At 43.4% G+C, this 17,190-nt stretch overlaps 2 non-coding genes across 2 annotated transcripts; one reads left to right on the forward strand and one right to left on the reverse strand.

Moving 5' to 3' along the window:
* Window positions 1-1,792: 1,792 nt before the first annotated feature.
* Window positions 1,793-1,865, forward strand: trnav-cac (transfer RNA valine (anticodon CAC)). Its single transcript has one exon. It is a non-coding gene; the product is annotated as a tRNA-Val (tRNA).
* Window positions 1,866-5,011: 3,146 nt separating this feature from the next.
* Window positions 5,012-5,084, reverse strand: trnak-cuu (transfer RNA lysine (anticodon CUU)). The gene has a single exon. It is a non-coding gene; the product is annotated as a tRNA-Lys (tRNA).
* Window positions 5,085-17,190: the final 12,106 nt, after the last annotated feature.

Genomic DNA, 17,190 nt, shown 5'->3' on the forward strand with positions numbered 1-17,190 from the left:
TTTAGGATCCTCAGGTGCGCATCACATAATATCATTACATGCAATGAATGATACCCCTTCCTGTTAATGAATGTCACAGGTGCATCCTTGGGTGCCTTCAATGCAATATGTGTTCCATCGACAGCCCCAATCACTTTGGGGAATCCAGCAATGCGATGAAATGCTAAGGCCATCTCCTTCTGATGACGAGCGGACAAGTCATACATAATGAAATCAGAAATCCTACGGCAAATGGCTGCTGTGAACTGGTGAATGCAGACCCTCGCAGCATTCTTAGAGATGTTGATTATGTCACCGGTGCCTGCTTGAAATGATCCACTTGCAAAGAAGTTCAATGCTGTGGTTACCTTCATGTTCACTGACAAGGCAGTACGGGTCTTTGAGCGTGGTTCCAAGTCTGCCTTCAACATGTCACATAGTCGTCCAATTGCCTCTTTACTGAAGCGCAGCCGCCTGATACACAACTCCTCGGACAGCATTTCAAATGATCGCCTCTCCCTGTAAACTCTGTGGGGTGGGTAGTTGTTCCTTCTGATCAGGAGAGGTTCATGGTTCCTAAATCTTCTACGTTGCTCCCTGGCATTCCTATTTCTTTGAAGCAAATACACAAATAGCATCACGGCAAAATTTTTACACCAGGGCATGTTCCTCGCTGACAGGACTACTCCTCACACAGACGTACCTGTACGGAGTAAATGGAAATAGTTGTTACACTTATTTTAATAAACTGAGTGCCTTTTACATCAACTCGGCCTATGACAGGAAGCATGCTTTAACGGCTTGCAAACACATCCTTCCCGCCTGATAAATATCACAGGCCTACATATTTTTCTAAATTGCATACATAAATACATTCATCCATGTACTGAAAGGAATACATACATAAATGCACATCCTAAATGGAAAATATAAATACATACATACAATCATACATACATACTTACGAAATATTACTGATGACAATAACATTTTGTAAGCATTTTATTATTATTAAAACATTAAATTTCACATTTTATAAAAATAAATTCAATGAGGCCTTGGCCACAGCCACAGTTGCTCCTTCTAACTACAGTTCTGAAAACCCGTTTTAAACAAAAATAAATTTTTAAACTTACCTCAGCCTTTCTTAAAATTACTTTCCTCCCTTTCCCAAACAGAAATTGAAGACTTTCAGAAGCTCCACGATGACAGACTTCTTCCTCCGCAGCTTCTCGATAGCTTTACTCCTGCTTTTTTCATGTGTAAGTTGTCAGGACTTACCCTCACTGAATCCATGAATGAAATCGACGAAGTTCACTGCGCATGCACTGCCTGTGCAGTCGCACGCGCTGTGCCTCTGAACCCCTTCGTTCAGAGGACAGGAAATGACGGTTTTCCCCGCATGCGCTGTGCATGCTGAACACGAGCAGTTCCTCCGGCCAGACGCATGAGTACCCCGACCGTACTCACGCGTTCAGAGACGAATTACTGGGCCATTGACAAGGTGAGAAAGCGCTTTGCGATTAGAAAATTGCCTGAATCCCTGTGGTTAAGGAAAGGGCTTTTGATTCTTGATTTCCTTACACACCTTGGAATTCAGGTGAACCTGGTTCATGGTTTGCAGAACAATTTAAACCCCTGGGTTAAACCAGAGGGAAGGAAATTCGGCAGTTTAATGAGTTTGAAAGGAACATTTTTGACTTGTGCATTTCGGTCAGAGAATTGCCAGTGAAAGGAAATCATTGCAGAAAGAGCGATTCTGTAGTGTCCCTTCTGTCTGAACAGTGCTTTCTCGATGCGTAATTAAGCAGAGGTTTCCGTAGTGTAGCGGTTATCACATTCGCCTCACACGCGAAATGTCCCCAATTCGAGCCCGGGCGGGAACGTTATTTTTATGTGAAATAAATTTAACAGGTTTCTTCTGTCAGAAGCAACGAATAATTTAAAGCAGACTCCTAAAATACGCAGTGCGTAAATTCTGATAGGGTATAAATCTTCGTCAATGAATAAACTTTCACACATTATTAAAGTTAAATTACTCATCTTTCGACTGTCCCTTACTGTGAGCATTTCTTTCATTCTGCAAAACAACGCTTTCGGTTAATGAATGTTGATTAAAACAATTAAACCACTAAACTACCAGAACACACATTAAAGAGTTGATCACAATTGCTGATATTTCTTATCTTTTTTCTGGTGTTTTTTCAGCTCTTGGTCCTTTTCAGCTCCTGACTGCGGATATTCCTCTGATTAAACGTGAACAAACTGAAATATCTCGCAGCCCCGGCCTCGGTTAATACCAACAGATCTAAGCCGCATTTCAAGCCCGAAAACAAACTCATTAATTATTCGCTTTTCCCCAGCTCCAGAGCTCAGATTGTTACTGCCCATCCCTGAGAGCTGCAAGATACCAGGGACTCCCCATACACCGAACACAAGCTCAGGAAAACCCCGGGGGAGATGATATCCCGGTCACTGAACCTTCAACAGCATCGAACAAGCACCCGGACGGAAACGTTTATCATCCGGAAGTGATGAGATGCAGAAGTTAATGAAACAATCAGGATGGCCGAGCGGTCTAAGCCGTCTGCGTTCAGATCGCAGTCTCCTCTATCGAGACGAGGGTTTGAATCCCACTTCTGACAGACTTTACTTTAAATTACCAAGCGGAACTCATTTATTTTCACACCACTGTCAAGCACTTTGGGACATCCCTTAAAAGTGGGATTCAGCAGTTCACCTGCTCCATTCACACAGAAACATAGAAGATAGGAGCAGGAGTAGGCCATTCGGCCCCTCGAGCCTGCTCCGGCATTTAATGAGATCATGGCTGATCATCCACATTCAGTACCCTGTCCCTGCTTTCTCCCCATATCTCTTTAGCCTTAAGAAATATATCTAACTCCTTCTTGAATATATTTAATGAATTGGCCTCAACTGCCTTCTGTGGTACAGAATTCAACAGGTTCACCACTCTCTGGGTGAAGAAATTCCTTCTCATCTCAGCCCTAAGTGGCTTACCCCTTATCCTTAGACTGTGACCGCTGGTTCTGGATTCCCGCACCATCGGGATCATTCTTCCTGCATCTAGTGTGTCTAGTCCTGTTAGAATTTTGTAAGTTTCAATGACATCCCCTCTCGTTCTTCTAAACTCTAGCGAATATAAGCCTAATCATCTCAATCTGTCTTCATACTTCATTCCTGCCATCTCATGTATCAGTCTGGTGAATCTTCGCTGCACTCCCTCCATGGCAAGAACATCCTTCCTCAGCTAAGGTGACCAAAGCTGCACACAATACTCAAGGTATGGTCTCACCAAGCCCTTGTACAACTGCAGCAAGACATCCTTGCTCCTGTACTCGAAACCTCTCACTATAAAGGCCAACATTTGCCTTCTTAACCACCTGCTGCACCTGCATGCTTACCTTCAGCGATTGGTGCACACGAACACCCAGGTGTCATTGCAGTTCCCCTTTTCCCAATCTATTGACATTCTGATAATAAGCTGTCTTCCTCTTTTTGCTACCAAAGTTGATAACCTCACATTTATCCACATTATACAGCATCTGCCATGCTTCTGCTAAATCACCTAACCTGTCCATATCATACTGGAGTTACTCTGTATCCTCATCACAGCACACATGCCCACCCAGCTTTGTGTCGTCTGCAAACTTGGAGTTATTACATCTAGTTCAACCTTCTAGATCATTAATATATATTGTGAGTAGCTGGAGTCCTAGCACTTGTCCCTGCCCCACCCCACTAGTAGCTGCCTGCCACTTGGAAAAAGACACGTTTAGACATACTCTTTGCTTCCTGTCTGCCAACCAGTTCTCTATCCAAGTCAGTACCTTACCCCCGATCCCATGTGCTTTAACTTTGCACGCCAATCTCTTATGTGGGACTTTATCGAAAGCCTTCTGAAAGTCCAAATACACCACATCCACTGGTTCTCCCTTATCTATTCTACTAGTTACACCCTCAAAATTTTTTATCATTTCCATCTGACCTGGTACTGAAAGTGGAGACGGTTCCACAGTGTAGCAGTTATCACGTTTGCGGAATCATTTTGTTGGAACTTGCTCCTTCTGCTTGTCCAGGGGCGAGATTGCTCTCCTGTGTGAGGAAATAACAACTAAGAACAAAAGAATTAGGAGCTGGAGTAGCCCATATATTGTGTAAAATGAGATATGGGTAACAGTTAACAGTTAACATGCAAAGCACAAAACCTGCTGTCAAGGGTGGTGCTGTTGCTGTTTGGTGAACCGAACTCTACCTAGCGGAAGCTGTACGCCAACTCTCCAACACCTCCTCCTACCTCCGCCTGGACCATGAACCCACTACCAAATATCAAGTCACCATTTGCAAGACTGTCACTGGCCTCGTATGAGAAGAGATTGAGTAAACTAGGCCTGCAATCTCTTGAATTCGGAAGAATGAGAGGGGATCTCATTAAGCATGCAAAATTATTACAGGGTTTGATCGGTTGGATGCTGGGAGAATGTTTCCCTTGGCTGGGGTTTCTAGAACCAGCGGACACAGCCTGAGGATAAAGGTTAGGCCATTCAGGCCTGAGAGGAGAAGACATTTCTTCACACAGAGGGTGGTGAATTTTTGGAATTCTCTACCCATGAGGGCTGTGGAGGCTCAGTCATTGGGTATGTTCAAAACAGAAGTCGGTAGATTTCTGACTGGTAAGGGCATCAAGGGATATGGTGATAGGGCCGGTGAATGGAATTGAGGCAATAGATCAGCCATGATCTCATAGAATCCCCTACACTTTCTGAAAAATCTGTTCCATTACCTCTTTTTTCCAGTTCTGAAGAATGGTTATCGACCTGAAAAGTTACCTCTGTTTCTCTCTTCGCAGAAGCTGCCTGACCTGCTGAGTATCTCCAGCATTTTCTGCCCAATTCAGATTTCCAGCATCTGCAGTATTTCCTCAGTTCGCATTTCTTTCATTGTGCAAAACAAGGTTATCGCTCAATTAATGACGCTTTGAAAGCAACATAAAAGTTAACGAAATAAATACCGCCCAACGTGGGGCTCGAACCCACGACGCTGAAATTAAGAGTCTCATGCTCTACCGACTGAGCTAGCCGGTCCTGTTGAAGCTGTATTTCATTGTCGCTGATTGCAGTCAGGTACCTGGTGGCTCCGGCCCGGTCACAACAGCATGTTTGAGCCGCATTTCTGCAAACTATGAAACAAGTTCTCCAGAAGCCCAAGGCATATAAGGAACTCAAGCAGCAAAATCCCTTTAATTAACCACAGGGGTTCAGGCAATTTTCTGATCGCAAAGCACTTTATTCCTTGTCAATATCTCTTGTCTATTTCCCAGAGATTCCCGATTCTGTCTTTCTCTCTGGCTCTGTTTATTGTTTCTGTGGCCACCTGCGGGTTGATTTTGAAGGAATACCTGTGTTTGTGTCTGCTTGTTACGTTAAACAAATGAGTGCATCAGGCGCTTCTGTGCATGACACTGAGGAATCAGGAGAAGGCAGGAGGAATGAAACAGTGTTTGTGGAACGTGTGTATATAAAAACAGCGCGACTTATATTGTAGGACCTCATAGCGCAATGGTAGCGCGTCCGACGTCCAGATCTAGAAGGCTGTGTGTCCAAATCACGTCGGGGTCACTGTTCTTTCGGGTAATTCCAGAATTATTGTTTTCTTTGCCGTTTCACAATAACCAGACACTTGCTCCAAAGACTGTGTCACTCTTTCCCCATTATCAGGGAGAGAAGCGCCACAATTCCTCATTTATTTAATGTGACAAGACACAAGCACAGGTATTCGCTCAAAATCAACCTGCAGGTGGTCACACAGAATAAACAGAGCCAGAGAGACAGGCAGAATCGGGAATCACCGGCAAATAGACGAGAGATATTGACAAGGTGAGAAAGCACTTTGCTTCGCAGCACCACCTACTTTCTAAGTTCGAACTCTGTCTCACTGCGGGCGCAGTATGGGCTTTTTATTGTCATTTTCAATCCCCTTCTTCAACAGCGAAACACATTATAGCAGTGATTTTAATTTAGCACTGTGACATTTTTCGATGGCATCATAACGCATATTCAATAACGTATTCCTATCAGCGCTGCGAGATGGTTTCGATTCCCAGTTAGGGAAGAAATTTTGGTATCACCATTTTGTATTCATGAATGCGATGTAATTTTATTAAATTAATTACATGCATCTAATGTGAATAAATAAGAACTGCTTTAATCACCATTAATTAACCGGTAACTTTATTTTGCAGAATGAAAGACGTAATAATATGGTTACTGAGGGACAGTCGAAACTTCATTCATTTATTTTGCTCTTTGCATCTCCTGAACTGTTAACCCATATCTCATTTTACACATTGCATTTTAGGAGAATGGTTTAAAATGTTCATTGCTTGAGAGAGCAGCGATCTGGGGCAATATTTGTTAAATTTAATGGGACCGGCTATTTCACAGAATAAAAACCTATTTCTGACATGATGTTTTCAGACCACACACTGACCCATCTTTGCTAGGCCCCAAGTGGATGATCTGACACTTGCCCGCGTTGAACTCCATTAATCACTGGTCAGGGGAGATTTAATAGAGGTGATCAAAATTTCACTGGCAGGAGTGTCAGCAGGTCTATGGGGGAAGAGCAGCGGAATGGGACTGATTGGTTAGCTCTTTCAAAGATGCAACATGAATTGCTCATTTTAACCTGCGATTGATAGATTTTAGTTAACCAACAGTATTAAGGGATCATTGAAGTCTGTGAGACACTTCATAATTGTTTCTATTATCATTAATCAACCCACAACATTTTGTTGCGCACTGCAGGAATTGCTAACATGTTTACCGGATGACAGTCAAACTTTAATAACTTTTTATAGAATCATAGAAAATTTCCTGAACTCCTGTGGTTAATGAAAGGGATTTTAATGGTTGAGTTCCTTATACACCTTGGAATTCTGGAAAACATGGTTCGTAGTTTGCAGAAACGTGGCTTAGATCTGCTGTTGTGAACCGAAGTAAAGTTGCAGGACCCTTGAATAATCTTTCACAATTCAACTGAAAGCAGCCGGAATGTGTAGCTTTGAGAGGGGCTGCCTGCACGGTCAGAGCTGGAAACGGGAGTGAGCGAGCGACACTGTAGTGCTTTGAGTGAGTGCAGAACTGTACAGAGAAACACAAATGTAGCAGGATTTTGTTACATTGCATTAGAAATGCGAATTGTTCCATTTTTTCTACTATTTAAATGAACACGATTTACATAATGTTTCCACCCGGTTTCAAACCAGGGACTTTTCGCATTAGGCGAACCTGATAACCACTACACTACGATAACACTGGACCAAATAATCGGCGTCTGTCATAAATCTCTGATTCTATAAAAAAGGTTATTAAAGTTTGACTGTCACCCAGCAAACATGTTAGCAATTCCTTCATTGTGCAACACAATTTTTGTCGGTCGATTAAAACATATTTTTTTTAATGATATAAACATACATACATTTAAAATTACTTTAGGTAAATTCTGGCCTGCTTTAAAATGTTCAAATTTATATTTCATAAAATTAAATTATATTTTAAATCTTTAATTAATTTCATTACGTTTGAACAAGTGACCATTTATTTTTATTTCCGTGTTGTGAAATGCTCTTTATTTGGAGATTTCTAATATGCTTATGGGGATTCCGTACATAAATGGAATCCCAATTCGCCTCATAGGAATCCCCCTTTTTGATTGGTTGGTCTGGCCCATGTGATCCCAGGGATGAAACAGGGAAACATAGAAGATAGGAGCAGGAGTAGGCCATTCGGCCCCTCGAGCCTGCTCCGCTATTCAATGCGATCATGGCTGATCAGCCAATTTCAGTACCCGGTCACTGCTTTCTCCCCATACACCTGGCTCCCTTTAGCCTTAAGAAATATATCCAACACCTTCTTGAATATATTTAATAAATTGGCTTCTACTGCCTTCTGTGGTAGAGAATTCCACAGGTTCACCACTCTCTGGGAGAAGAAATTCCTCCTCATGTCTGTCCTAAATGGCCTACCCCTTATCCTTAGACTGTGACCCCTGGTTCTGGAGTCCCCGACCATCAGGAACATCCTCCCTGCATCTAGTCTTTCCAGTACTGTCAGAATTTTATAAGTTTCAATGAGATCCCCCCTCATTCTTCTAAACTCCAGCGAGTACGAGCCCAATCCTCCCAATCCCTCCTCATATGTCATTCCTGCCATCCCAGGTATCAGCCTGGTCAATATTCGCTGAACTCCTTCCATGGCAAGAACATGCTTCCTCAGATAAGGCGACCAAAACTGCACACAATGCTCAAGATGTGATCTCACCAAGGCCCTGTACAACTGCAGCAAGGCATCCTTGCTCCTGTACTCGAATCCTCTCGGTAGGAAAGCCAACATACCATTTGCCTTCTTAACCGCCTGCTGCACCTGCATGCATATCTTCAGCGACTGGTGCACAAGGACACCCAGGCCGATTGAATTTCAGGAGTCTGGTTTAAAATATTCATTGCTTAAGTCACCAGGAATCTGGGGCAACTTTTGTTTAATTTAATGGGACCAGTTATTGCACAGGATAACATTTTCTGTAACACATAATTTCTGCAGTTGTGGCCGAACCAGTGTTTTATAAAGGTTCATCATAACTTCCTTGCTTTTGTACTCTGCGCCTTTATTTATAAAGCCCCGGTTACTGTAAGCTTTTTAAACTGCTTTCTCAACCTGTCCTGCCACATTGAACGATTTGTGTACATACACCACCAGGTCTCTCTGTTCCTGCAACCACTTTGGAAATGTATCCTTTAGTTTATATTGCCTCTCCTCATTCTTCCGACCAAAATGTATCAATTTGCACTTTTCTGTTTTTAACTTCATCTGCCACATGTCCGCCCATTCCACCAGCCTATCCATGTCCTCTTGAAGTCTATCACTACACTCCTCACTGCTCACTATACTTCCAAGTTTTGTATCATCTGCAAATTTTGAAATTGTGCCCTGGACACCTAACTCCAAATGATTAATATATGTCAAGAAGGGCCGTGGTCCTAGTACCGACCCCTGGGGAACACCACTGTGTACCTTCCTCCATTCACAGAAACAACAGTTTAGCACTACTCTCTGTTTCCTGTCACTTCGCCAATTTGACACCCATGCTGCCACTGTCCCTTTTATTCCATGGGCTTCAGATTTACTGGCAAGCCTGTTCCGTGGCACTTTATCAAATGCCTTTTGGAAGTCCATGTCCACCACATCAACTGCATTTCCCTCATCAACCCTCTCTTTCACCTCATCAAAAAATGCAATCAGGTTGGGAAAAGACGATTTGCATTTAACAAATCCGAGCAGACTTTCCTTAATTAATCCACACTTGTCCAAGTGACTGGTCATTTTGTGCAGGCTTACCCTTTCTAAAAGCTTCCTCACTACCGACGTTCAGCTGACTGGCGTGTAGTTGCTGAGTTGAACTTTATACACTTTTATCAACAAGGGTGTAACATTTGCGATTCTCCAGACGTCTGGCACCACCCCATATCCAATGAGTATTGGAAGATTATGGTCAGCACCTCCGTAATTCCCACCATTACTCCCCTCAGCATCCTAGGATGCATTTCAACTGGTCCTGGTACAGCCAGCTTTCTAGTACCTCCTCTTTATCAATTTTTATCCCATCCAATATTCAACACAGCTCATTAACTGTAGCAGTGGGCCTGGGCGGCGCTTCAGCAGACAGTTCGAAAAGACAAATTCACTGTTTCGGTCTTAAGTGCTCTGCTCATCAAGAACAACCACACAAACAACCAGTGGGTTTATTTTAAGTGACAAAAGAAAATTATTGCAAATGCTGGGAATCTCAAATAGAAACGGAAAATGGTGGAAATTCTTAAGAGGTCAGGCAGTATATTTGGATAAAGAAGCAGAGTGAACGTTTCAATTCGATTACACTTCTGTTAGAATTGGGGAACGTGAGAGATGTATGGCTAGTTTATTCTCCTGTCAATAGGGCTACAGTGGCTTCTCCCTTGTTCTTTATTTAACTTCACCAATCAGATACGTCTGAGTGAGAGAAAACTGATACACAATGAGGCCCAGTTCATCTTTTGTTCCCTTTTAAACCCTGGAATCTCCGAATCCCTGAAGTTCAGAAATGTAATTCATTGATCTGCAGGGTGGCCGTCAGTAAGAAGCCTTTTCTGTCTGGATCCGGGAGTGCAGCTGGAGTCAGGCTGAAGATTGCCGCTACTGGTGATAGATTTTTGTTGGGTAAGGTTATTACGGGTTACGGAAAAAAAGCGCGTAGATGAAATGAAGATACAGATCAACCCTGATCTAATTGAATGGCGCAACAGGATCGAGGGGCTGAATGGCCTCCTCCTGTTCCTATTGAGGCGCTACAATGCAATGCACCCAAGTGTTGGAGGGTTTCCGGTGTGTACTGGTGATCGCTTTACGATAACTCAACGGCTCGAAAGTGGGTAGAGGAAATTTAAAGTATTTTCTCCATTCAAGTTTAGTAAATATGAAAACGGGAATAAATTCATGTTTTGTTCAGTATAAATAAAACACGCATTGTCAGGCGAATTATGCCATTGAAATGGCAGCGTTACACTGAGTGAAGTAATTCTCAATGATATTTCCCATAAAGGACACAGTTTGGCTGGCGATACTGTAAGAAGGATTTGGGAAAAGTTGGCGCTGATTTAGGGAGTCTCCCACTCGCGTGTCGCTATTTGAAGAGGTGGGCCTTATTTTACTTAAAAATTGAGGCTGGGAGCATTCTCATTGAGAATATGGAAAGCAGAACAACACAGATTAATAGGAAAACACAAGGTCGGCGACAGGATTGAAATTGCAGTTTCAATCGGTCCGGCTGGCTGTCCATTCAATAAGTAATAAAAAAGCGCGTCTCTAAAAATGTCCCCTCCCTGTTATGATTCAGGAAACTGCACAGGGATAGAGAGAAGAGGAAGAGAGAAGGGGAAAATACTGTTTCCACGGAGAACTAATGCAGAGACTCCTCTGCTGTGCCTGGGGTGGCCTCCTGCAGCCCGGATACATTAGCATCCTAACAGCTCATGAACTGTAGGAGTGGGCCCGGGCGGCGCTTCAGAAGACAGGTCGAAAAGGCAAAGACACTGTCTCGGTCTCCAGTGCTCTGCTCATCAAGAATAGCCACACAAACAAAATGGTTTTACAATGGTCAGCTTCTCATCTGGCTAGGTTTGAAGCGGCGTTCTCGGGGTCCGATTTTCGCTTCGGTGGTTGTTTAAGTTTCCGAGAAGTCTTCGGTTCAAATCCCAAACGAGCGCTCGTGTCGCCGGCCACTATTCAACTTGCAGTTGAATCTTTTGCAATCACCATTAAATAACCGATTACCATAATTTACAGAATGAAAGAAAGGCGAAAAACATTTCAACAAAGCATTTTGCCCTTTGTAAGTAATGAACTGTTAACCACATCTAATTTTACACATTGTATCTTAGGAACCTCGTTTAAAATATGCATTGCTTATGAAAGCAGAAAAATGGGGCAACATTCGATAAAAATTAACAGGACTGGTCACTGCACAGAATAAAATACTGGCTATTGTAATGTTCCCACCCGCCTTGGCTGGAAGGCGGGACTTTTCGCATGTAAAGCGAATGTGATAGCCACTACACTACGGAAACCTTTGCATTGTTACTCACAGCTAATATAATCAGTAGTGAACAAACTATCCCACGGTGTTCATTTTCAGATTCAAAGCAGTCAGCGTTTACATCAAGTGAAAGAATTTATCAGTGAAACGATTTGGAAGTAAGTGTTACTCGTATTTGTGTCTTTAATTAAAGTTTGTGGCGTCTGACTCTCGTTCATGTCTCTGAATAAGAAAGGAGGGGCTTGACTTTGACCAGACTGCACTGTGCCTGATGTTTGTGAGCTCATCCTTTATATTGAGTGACGCTATTTAAGGTGAGCCAATCAGCACAGATGGAGTTCCCTGGTCCGTTCCCCTCTGTTGATTGGACAAGGCTACATGGAAGGAAGGAGTGTGGTTCCTCTTTTGGTAAGGAAGGAGTGTGGTTTGGAGAAAAGGGAATTGATACTCTGGTTACAAGTTCCGGTAATATAAAGAGAAAATGATGGAAGAACTCAGCAGGTCAGGCAGCGGCTGTAGAGAGAGAATCAGAGTTAACATTTCCGGTCGATGACCATCCATCAGATGTTGGGCAGTTGTGATAGGTAACACAATTAAACGTGCAAATGATCAGGTAGAAGAGGTGAGGAAAGGATGTAAAAGTGGCGTTTGGAGCAGATATTTTAGAAACCGATCAATGTTGGATTAACTTGTATATCGAAATCGGAACCATAACGTATTTGAGTTCTCCGGTTAAAATTCGCAAGGATTTGTCTAAATGCTGTTGTTAATTATATGTCTAATTATTGCATGATTAATAACATTAACATTTAATGTTGCGAACACTTATACTGCACTGCGCGTTCTCCAGCTGTGCTTGGAGCGCCGTCCCCTTCAATCCATCGCTCACAGGGACAGTTCCATTCAGCGTTTCAATTCTCTGGCCCTTGGTGAAATGTCATAGATTGAAAGTGACGTGTCTCACCCCAAGCTGGTCACCGACTCGCTAACCGCTGCACAGTGACCACACTCTGCTCCCGTGAGATGGATGCCCAGGAGCTGTTTCAAGCTCGAGTGCAGTTACAAGCAGAACTCATTCTAAGAAAGTCCAAGACATTGAGGAGCCTGAGTCTTTGCACCGAACTCCTTCCCAAAGTGTTCAGATTCATGTGGGGGTCATTTCGGCTCACCTTTCCCCACATTGCAACACTTCAAAGGTACTTCAATGTTTAAAAAGCGCTTTGGGATGTCCTGAGTTCATGAAAAGCGCTGTATCAATGCAAGTCATTCTTTTCAACAGTTTCAACTGCAAGTGCAAAATCCGCGGACAAAAGAAGGGCATGTCGGGGATTTGAACCCAGAATATTGGCCCAGAAATTCGGGTCTCCGGCACTTCCGTTCCCCTGAACGAAGAGGTTAAGAGGTCGAACGCGTGCGTGGGAGAGGCTGCGCGTGTGCTTTGAACTTAGGTTTTTTTTGCAGGTTTTCCCGGGATCGTAAGCCTGCAGCATTTAGTAATGTAAAAACCAGGTGTAAGGCCTGCTTTTTACAAGGTAAGTGGTCAATTAATTAAAATTAAAACATTTTTTCCACAGGTTTATTATTTTTAAATACCTTAAAGCAAGGTAAGTTTATTGTTAGCCCCGTTAGAATATAATATTATTTTTTTCAAAAATTTAATTTATTGTTTAAAATAGTTATTTAATGTAATTTATAGTTTATTTTAAAAAGTGTGATTTTTAAAAAAATTATTTGAAGGTTTAATGCTATTTTGGGGCCGTAGTATTTATAAGTCTTGACAGGTCTTCCTGTCAGATTTATGAATGGGCTTTCCCTCCTCCGATTGGCTGCCCATGGCTCACGTGATCCCAGGGGACACATCGCACTAACTGCGCCCCTGCAATACGCAAGCACTGCGCGCCGGCAGCTGGACCAGGCCCCGGATCGGAATTCCACGGGGCCCTACAGCTCAACTGCCGGCGCGCTAGCTAAGTGCAGGTCGGGGGCTTACACCCACGTGAATCCCCCGACCCGAATTTCTGGGCCAATATCTCGCAAGTTTCAACCAGCGAGAATCATACCTACCTTGTTTTGCACACTTTGTTCAAAATAATAACTTGCAGGACAATGGAGTATTGCAGTTTAAACTATTTTATGAAGCATTAGGTCTGATCTTACTCACAGCAGTACAGTGGGGACAAGATGGAGTTAGGACCCCTAGCCTGGGTCTTCAAAACAATAGCAGTCCTTACAGATGCCTGCAGGCCAATGACAACTCAGCATGTGATCACATGTGAATATACTAGGTATTCCTTACAGATGCCTGCGGGCCAATGAATATTCAATATGCAAATGTTGCATCCCCTTTCTTTTAAAAGAAAAATGTTATGCTTTACTTTTAAACTTTTCTTCTACATAATGTTCTCAGTAGCATCAACATATAAGTAAACTCAGCATTTAACTAGCAGTGAAAACATCTCAACGTTTCAATAACGATGTACAGTTTTTTTTAAGGCAGCGATCCGCCTACACCCTTTGACAGTTCACAAGTCAAGGATAACTCTAGGCTTGACCTTTCATCCCGACCTTGTGTGGTATGGAACTGAGCATGCCTCTGAATCGGTCAACAATTCAGGTTCAGGTTTAGGTTCAGGTAAGTATGGTATGTTTTGTGTTTTGCTCTGTTCATCACACTCTGTTGAACTGATCCTCTCATCGGAATGACGGTGTTGTTCCTTGGTGTTCTGGAGGTGCCTGCGATTGTGGCGGTACACCTGTCCTTCTGGGGTGCAGACGTGATACGATCCCTCAGTGCCAGCTGGCTGGATGACGACTGCTGGCTTCCAGTAGTCATGCTCCTGGATTCTGATGGATTCTCCATTTTGCAGTGGCGGCAGTAGTCTAGCTGACCTGTCATAATATTTCTTTTGGTGTTGCTGTCTCTGTACACGTTTTGCATGCACTTGCTTGCAGCTGGCGACCTCTGGCTGCAGCTGCTGGTTGGTGCGTGGAAGGATTGAGCGAGGTCTGTGGCTCATCAACTGATGTGCTGGTGACTTGAAGTTGTCAACCGGAGCGTTGCGGTACTCAAGGAGACTGACGTAGGGGTCTCTTTTGCCCGCTTTGGCTTTGTCCATGAGTGTTTTTGCAATCTGGACAGTTTTTTCAGCAAGGCCATTACTTTGAGGGTAATGTGGCCTTGATGTGACATGTGTGAAATCCCATGCCTTCGCAAACGACTCGAACTCTTTTGATTTATATTGGGGGCCATTGTCTGAGACTAAAGTCTCTACCTTGCCATGCCTGGCAAAGGCTGCCGTTAGCTTGTGGATCACAGCTGCAGATGTGGTGCTGTGAAGCTTGTCCAGTTCAAAAAATCTGCTTTTGTAATCAACAGTCACTATGTAGTCCTCGTTGTTCCATGTGAACAGATCAATTGCCGCGACCTGCAAGGGCCTCTCTGGGATACGGTGAGGTATCATGGGCTCTTTGACATTTGATGGGCGGTGTTCGAGACAAATGGAACATTTTCCGACAATGTCCTCAATATGTTTGCACATTCTGGGCTAAAACATAATGTCAAGTGCTCTTTGTTTGCATTTTTCCATGCCCACATGTCCAGCATGAATTTCTGTCAACATCTCTTCTCTGAGACTGGTAGGAATGATGATTTTCTCCCCTTTGAAGACGATTCTGTTGATTTGTGACAGTTTGTCTCTGTGGTTCCAGAATTCAGATATGCTCTGAGGGCGTTTCCTCCTTTACTCAGGCCATCCTTCATGTATGACTTTGCTCAGCAGTGTGAGTTGTGCATCTTTCTCTGTTTCTGCTCGGATCTCCTTCAGTTTTGAGTCACTCACAGGTTAGCTGTTGTACACCATGTGCAGCTGCACATCCATGCATTCACTGAATCTGCTGTCCTGGTAGCTAAGAGACTTTCTGGAGAGCGTGTCTGCGACAGGAATGTCTTTGCCTGGACGGTGAATGATTGTGAAGTCATACTTCAGTAGCTGAAGGATCATTCTCTGTAGCCTTGGTGGGGCTGTGGCTAGTGGTTTCCTCATGATTGACTCGAGGGGCTTGTGGTCGGATTCCACAATGACTTGTCGGCCATAGACGTACTGGTGGAAACGCTAACATCCAAACAGAATTGCATATAACTCTTTCTCGATTTGAGCATAGTTGATTTCACTGTCTGTGAGAGATCTGGAAGCGTAGCCAATGGGCTTTCCTTCTTGCAGTAATACAGTGCCTAGTCCATGCTTTTATGCGTCCACTTGTAGTCTGAGCTCTTTGTTGGGGTCGAAGTAGGCAAGAACTGGTCCTGGTTCTCTATTGATTAGGACTTTCATTTTCTGAAATGCTGTGTCATGTTGTTTGTCCCACAGGAACTCATTGGATTGTTTGAGCAACTGACGCATGGGTGCGTTGATTTCGGAGAGACTCGGGGCAAACTTGGCTAAGTAGTTAACCATGCCTAGTACTGTCTCTAGCTCTGCGTGGTTCTTTTGGCGTGTAGACTTTCTTTTACCATCGTAAGGGTTAAAATCAATATTAAAATGGCTGATCATCCAAATTCAGTACCCTTTCCCTGCATTCTCCCCATACCCCTTGATCCATTTAGCCTTAAGAAATATATCTAACTCAGTGAAGTGAAATAAAGAGCAATTAAAGAACAAGGTAGAAGCCACTGTGGCTCTTTTGACAGGAGAATAAATTCGCCTCTGGTTGCCCGTCAGAGCAAGTTTAAAAAATATATGTTTCCAGCCGGGCTCAAGCCTGATAACCGCTACAATGTGGAAATCGCCGGCTCTGCAGCAGCAGCAGAGGGCTACTGAGTCAGTTAACTCCCTCTGTGCTGATCGGCAATGTGTTGCCTCAATTTAAACAGCTTCTGTCCCACACTGAATGCTCTCAGTCCTTCTCCCCCGCTGCCCTTTATAAAAAATGTCACTGATTCCCCCACACACCCCTAACGTGAATCCTTCCACATCCTGACAGTGGAGCCAGCTGAAGCTCCCACTGTCTCCTCGCGATCAGCGATCTCACCCAGTTTGTAAAATTAAACGTGGAACAAATGTCACGCAAAGAGCATTTGTAACCGAAATCTGTAACAGAAAGTAATGGATTTATTAACCAAGATTAAAGCAATTATTACTCGTCTCACAGACTTGAATTATCTTTCTGCAATTTACTGTTCCCAAATCTTTTGTCAACATAAATTCCTTGATTGAGAATCGAAAGCGGGTGAGTGTCATTCGACCACCAGGAACCAGGTATGATACTTCTGTATATATGAACTTGAATACACAGTCAAAGCTGTCTAGATCTCGTGGTGCAACGGTAGCGCGTCTGACTTCAAATCAGAATGCTGCGTGTTCAAATTACGTTGGGGTCACTGTCCTTTTACAGCTCATATCAGTCTGGACAATTAATATCTTATTTGTTAACTCACAACAATGAGTACTTGTATTAGATATAGTTTTTATGTTGTTCCTGGGATGTAGGTCTCGCTGGCAAGGCCAGCATTTATTGCCCATCCCTGGGGTGGTGGTGAAACACTGTAGTCGCCTTTCACCACTT

This window comes from Somniosus microcephalus, unplaced genomic scaffold (genome assembly GCF_052327205.1).
Source record: "Somniosus microcephalus isolate GS21.2 unplaced genomic scaffold, FLI_Smic_1.0 unresolved_chr4, whole genome shotgun sequence".
NCBI classification, from domain to species: Eukaryota; Metazoa; Chordata; class Chondrichthyes; order Squaliformes; family Somniosidae; genus Somniosus; species Somniosus microcephalus.